The 6365-nt window shown below is 36.4% G+C and overlaps 1 long non-coding RNA gene across 2 annotated transcripts; it reads left to right on the top strand.

Moving 5' to 3' along the window:
* The first annotated feature begins 1021 nt into the window (after positions 1 to 1021).
* LOC145094457 (uncharacterized) lies at positions 1022 to 3426 on the top strand. 2 transcript variants are annotated; one of them, XR_013703358.1, is made up of 3 exons: positions 1022 to 1863; positions 2340 to 3116; positions 3203 to 3426. It is a non-coding gene; the product is annotated as an uncharacterized LOC145094457 (long non-coding RNA). The 2 variants fall into 2 exon arrangements; XR_013703359.1 differs by having other exon boundaries at positions 2386 to 3116.
* The last annotated feature ends 2939 nt before the right edge of the window (positions 3427 to 6365 follow it).

The raw sequence follows: 6365 nt of genomic DNA on the forward strand, positions 1-6365 counted from the left end.
TTTTCTTGATTTTATGTACCTTATATATATATATATATATATATATATATATATATATATATATATAGAGAGAGAGAGAGAGAGAGAGAGAGAGAGAGAGAGGAATGTTCCATTGAGATTTTGAAAAAAAAAATAGAAATTCTGAGATTCAACCCCAGCTATATATCATTTGCCGCTTTAGCGCTCCAGCGTACCGATGTAGCGGGATAATGCCTAATCGTAAATGATTATATGGCGGAGAGGTATATATATATATATATATATATATATATATATATATATATATATATATATATATATATATATATGATTATACATATATCTTTGTTCACAAAATGATTAAGTATATATGATTATGGTGGTTGGCGGTTGAGGAGGTAGTTGTGGTAGAGGTGACGGTGGTAGAGGTGATGGATGTGGTAGTGGTAGGGTCGGTTAGTGGCGGTTGTGATGGTGATGGTGGCGGCGGTGGGGTGTGGTAGTGGGGAAGGCGATGGTGAAAATTTAATGGGTGGTATTGCATAATCATTTATGAAGAAAACTCTCCCGCCGTGCCAATACGCTAGAAGGGCAAATGAGAAATATATTGTTGAGGTTGAATGTTAAGATCTCTATTTTTTATAATCTCACTGAAAACTTACCATATTACGTCGTTTTATGTCATATATATGTATTGTAATCATAGAAGGCTCTTAAACTTTAATCCCTAAGTTGATTGACTTCCAAGATTTCGAAATTCCACTATTATTTTCCTCTTACATCATATTTTTCTATCGAAGACCTACTAGGCTATATATATATATATATATATATATATACCATCTTATAAAGCATACATAATAATGTCTTAAGTATAAATTTTAAAGCCTAATGTACAAACATTTAAGCATGTTATCTTAAAAAAACAAGGAAGGCAAATTTGGACCTTTGAATCTAAAATGAACGGTATGGATTGTTATTTTGGAATCCAAGTGAAATGGTTTCGACCAATGAGAAATGGTTTCCCGGACACTCACACGGATCGACCATCTGGGATACCTTTTCCTTCGTTCACCCTTTTCATTTGAAAATTTGAATCTCTCTGGAAACCTGGAAACCCTAAATACCATCTCCACAACCAGAAGCACTCTTCTCCTTCTTTCTTCACTTACCGGTGCCCCATTACCACAATCACCACATACATCTCCTTCACCATGACGACCACGCTCATCGATTTCATTGATTTCATCTATGTGTTTTAACTGTTTTTTCAGTACTTCGATGAAGATGACACCTTCATCAGTTCCATCTGTTCTGGTAGCTACCCTCCAGACAAGATTTCACATAAGTTTTTGCTCACCTTCTTTCTTTCACTTATCTTTATTTGTTCCAGTCAACTCTATAGACCACTCCATTCTCTCTAAGAAACCCAAGAAACCCCAGATCTAAATCTTAGCTATAAACCATAGAATCTCGGCCCATCCAGGTTTCTCTCTTATACCTATTTGTTCTTGCCTTCTTGGAATATGTCTAATGTTTGTTTTGAATCACTTTTTATTCAGACTCTAATTTTTGCTTATTATGGTTTCATGTGCAAGGGTTTCAACAAATGGAAGCCAACGACACCACCAACTACCGCTTTCACCTCCATAGATATTCTCATCTCTCTCTCTTTCCCTCTCTGGTTTGAAGAAATACAAACACACACCACCTTCACACTTCGATCTGTACTTCTCTATGAAATTGGGTTTTCACACCACCTTCACACTTTCATCTGTATTTCTCTATAACATCGGGGTTTGATAATGTTATTTCTCTATAACATTGGACATTGACCTGTTCTCCCGCGAATTACACCACCGGAGATGGCGGAGACAGAGATCGGTGAGTTGAGCTTCACCTGATACATGATTTTACCGATTCTTTCTGATACTTTGCATTTTTTCTCTCAATTTAATGTTTTTTGCAACAAAAACCCCACAAAAGTAGGTGTGATTCACATTTGCCACCAATGGGATTCTACTCGGATTTTGTGGGGTTTTAATCCGATTTCGGTAATCAAAATTGAAACCCCCATTTTACAATATTTGGAATTAAATACTCTAAATTTACTTAGATTTACCAATTGTGCTGTTTTCGATTTGGTTGTTTCGATTGACTTACATCTTCTTTCTCTCTCATCTTTTTTTCTTGGATTTTTTATGGAAAATTGTTTGCTGATAAGCAAAGCTACCTGGGATTTCCATAAATTAATTTTATCAGTTTTTGTTGGCATTAATTGCTTGCATGTTATTTCTGTTTTGATTCTCATAACTATTAACGATGACTATCTGTAATTTTTATTCAATTGTAAATGTTAGGTGAAGGATCATTTATGTGAGAAAATGCATTTGGGGATTTTGGCAGGTTAGCAAGGAATGGGAATTAGGGTTCTTCAATTGCAATCCTAATCCACACTGCTCTTCAGGTCTCAATAATTCTTCAATTAGGGTTAATAGAGACAGAAACGGGTTAAAGTTTTCAAATTTTCAGTGATCAGGTGAAATCCGGAATGAACTATGGGAGAGGTTTTCCACTCCCTCATTACGAAAATAGTAATTCATGGACTCCGGCAACTAGAATTCCACCGGAAAACGGAATCGGGCCTCGTAGGGGATCTTGGACTGCAGCTATGCTTGGAGGACCGATTCCAGGGGTTGGTGGCTTAGGTGAGACTGCAGGAAGAGCACTTCATGTGGATGATGAGGTTATTTGTGGTAAGAAATCGGAATCATGGATGACGATTTCAAGGGGAAACGGGATTAAGGGTCATAGGGATTTGTTGACAACTATCCATCAAAAGAACAACATTATGCCAAATGGGCAGAATTGCTAAAGTGAATTACATTTCTTCGAACATTAATGATGTAATGTGGTTGACATGTTGTTCCATCCATACTTTCTTGAAATAAGAAATTGGTACTTGAAATTTATACAGGTGTTATTGATTCTCAAGACTTAAAAGCTAAGCATGTGATTCACCAACATGTGACTGCTAAAAATCAAAAGGATCACCAGTTTTCTGTTTTTGAAGGCTTTGGTGAAAATTTTTCCTTTCATTTTATCGTCTGAAGCAACCAATTTGGCCTATCATGTCGGTATGCTATAGATTATTGTCTAAAATGACCGATTTATCCTCTATTTTGTTGCTGAAGTGACTGGTTTGCCCTTTGTTTTTTTTCAGGTTTAGAAGCAAAATAAAAGCATCTGGATAGTTAAGGTTTCTCTTTTGTTTTAAGCCCTGTTCCAATTATGGTTTCTCTTTCATGGTGAGAATTGTTTTTTATTTTTATTTAAGCCTTTATGTTTGTTGTCTTATGAATTCGTACTCTAACCAAACACTTTTATTCCTCTATGTATTCTGTAAAAAGGAATGTATGTATGGACGAAAGTAGAAATGGATTAGTAACTGATGGATTATTTACAATTAACTGTTATTTGTGTTGGAAAATTTAGTATAAATATTCATATTTTTACTAACTTTGGACATATATAAATATATACATATGTTATATATATATATATATATATATATATATATATATATATATATATATATATATATATATAACTCTGAGTGAGTTTGTGTTCTCCTCCACGAGGACTTCGAAACGATATATTATATGTCCAAAATAAAGTATATGTGAATGAGATATCGATAGTCAAAGATTTGTATTTGAGAATAAATTTAGCAAAAAGAGAGGAGTGTAGGAATGATTCCCACCTTGGTAAAAAGACCAAACCAAATAAGGTTTATAAGCTTGAATGCATGAAAGGCTTACAAACTTGTGTCTATAGTTATGCTACAATTCCTACCCGCGCGCAGGGGGGTGGAAATCTTGGATTTCGTAGACCAAAAACACCGAACTCGTGCATGGGCGCGACCTGCGGACACGAATGCAGCTCGAAAACTCGAGCACGCACTACCCTCATTTTTGCTAAACTTAACAGTTTTGGTCCCTATTTTTGAATTCTGTAACGAATGCATTAATTGCGTAATTAATGAAATTTATCTTGCTAAACTTGACTGTTTTGGTCCCTATTTTTGAATTCTGTAATAGATGTATTAATTGCGTAATTAATGAAATTTATTGGCATTAAACGCTCAATCAATTAGTGATTCCTTTCCATTACACGATTCAACTATAAAAGAAGACCTTGTCGTCTCATTCAAACATACGAATGAAAATACTCTTCTTCTTCCTCCTTCTCTGTACTCCTTCTTCCAGCGATTCTTTCAGGCAAGTGGTAATATCCGGCAGTACACAATACTGCTAAGGTTGTTGTACCCTGGGAACAGACGGCGAATCTGTTTAAGGGAATCGAGTCCAACTCGAGCCTCAACCACATCGTTTGCTGCTAATCTTTTCTGTACAGGAACCTTTCAAAGAGGAAAACGAAGACATTACACTAACAGTCTTAAACAGATTTATTCTTTGTTCTAACCATTTCGTTTTTCTTTTCTTTTATTCTAAATTGATTTTGTATCAGTTTTTTACTGTAATCTATTTGATTGTGGTTACATTCTTTCAGAATGTCTGGAACTCCCGCTGCTACTACAACTCCTGCTGCTGGTGCTAACCCTGCTATGAACCCAAATACATTGGTTCCAAACATCATGGCTAATCATGTTGAGAGACCTGAAAAATTTTCTGGTCTGAACTTCAAGAGGTGGCAACAGAAGATGCTATCCTACTTGACCACCTTGAACCTGGCTCAATTCCTAACAGAAACTGCTCCTGCAATTGTTGAGGGGCAGGCTGATGCTCAATCTGTGAATGCAGTGGATGCATGGAAGCATTCAGAATTTCTGTGCAACAACTATGTGTTGAATGGGCTGACTGATGCACTTTAATATGTTTATTGTAAAGTTGCAACTACTAAGGAACTATGGGAGTCATTGGAAAGGAAGTATAAGGCAAAATATGTTGGAACCAAGAAGCATGTTGTTGCTAAGTTCTTGGATTACAAAATGGTTGACTCAAAATCTGTTATGAGTCAAGTCCAAGATCTTCAGGTCATCACAGGGGCGGAGCTAGAAATTTTGAATGGAGGGGGCTTATACTCTATTACTCTATCTCCTAGAGTCCTAGTTATACATACGTAAAGAAGCCTTCAATAGAAAAATACGGGATAGAGACATACACTACAACGAATCCACATCATATGCACTTTAATGAAGGTCAATAGGTGGAGAAGAAGGTGAGATCGGAGACGGGAGGGGCAGAGAGATTGAAGAAGCACACAATATCCCCGTGAATGTGGTTTAAATTATATTTTCAAAGATTTTAAACTTCTTTTTATTTGAGGGATAAGGATTGGGTGTTTTTTTTTAATTTTGAAAGTATATTAAAACTTTCCAAAAAATTGGTAGTTTGTTAGAACTTTCGATTATGCATTCTTATCTCTCTCATATCATTTTTCTTTTTTAAAATATATAGATATTTGTAGTTAAATCTAGAGTTAAGGATACAGTGGTTATTGATATGTTGCATACGTGTTTCTTTTGAAAGAATTATTTAACAGTTAAAGAATATGCAATGTTTGGTTTGAATAGCATACATTTATAGGAATATTTTACAGGTAGACAAGTTGGGGGGAAGCACCTACCCGCCCCCTGGTGGCTCCGCAACTGGGTCATCATACATGATAACAATGCAGAAGGGATGGATCTTAATGAGTCATTCCAAGTTGCATCAATGGTTGAAAAGCTTCCTCCTGGTTGGATAGAATTCAAAAACTACCTTAAGCATAAGTGAAAGGAGATGTCTGTGGAGGAACTGGTGGTGCATCTTCGCATTGAAGAAGACAATCGAATGGCCTTGAAGAAAGGCGGTGAAGTTGAATCTTCCAAGGTTCATATGGTGGAAGCTAGTCAAACTTCCAAGAACAAAATCAAGGGACCTCACAAAGGGAAAGCAAAAGGCAAAAACCTAGGCCCCAAGGCAGGAACTTTCAAGAAGAAGTTCAAGTGCTACAACTATGGCCAACCGGGTCACAAGGCTTCGGAGTGCCCGCAACCTAAGAGGGAAAACCATCAAGCAAACATGGTGAATGATAACATGGAGTTGGTGGCCATGATTACTAATCTCACAGCTATGGTTTTTGTAGTGAATCTCATGAATACAAATTCAAAGGAATGGTGGATTGACACGGGGACTACTCGTCATGTGTGTCATGACAAAAGTGTTTTCAACACTTACAAAAAAGTTGAAGATGGTGAAAAGCTCTACATGGGAAATGCAGCTACCGCGGATATCAAAGGTGTTGGTGATGTCATTCTAAAAATGACTTCAGGGAAAGAAGTGAAGCTTAGGGATGTTTTGTATGTTCCTGAACTTCATAAG

This window comes from Lactuca serriola, chromosome 3 (assembly GCF_051521515.1).
Source record: "Lactuca serriola cultivar US96UC23 chromosome 3, Lser_US96UC23_V15, whole genome shotgun sequence".
NCBI lineage: Eukaryota > Viridiplantae > Streptophyta > Magnoliopsida > Asterales > Asteraceae > Lactuca > Lactuca serriola.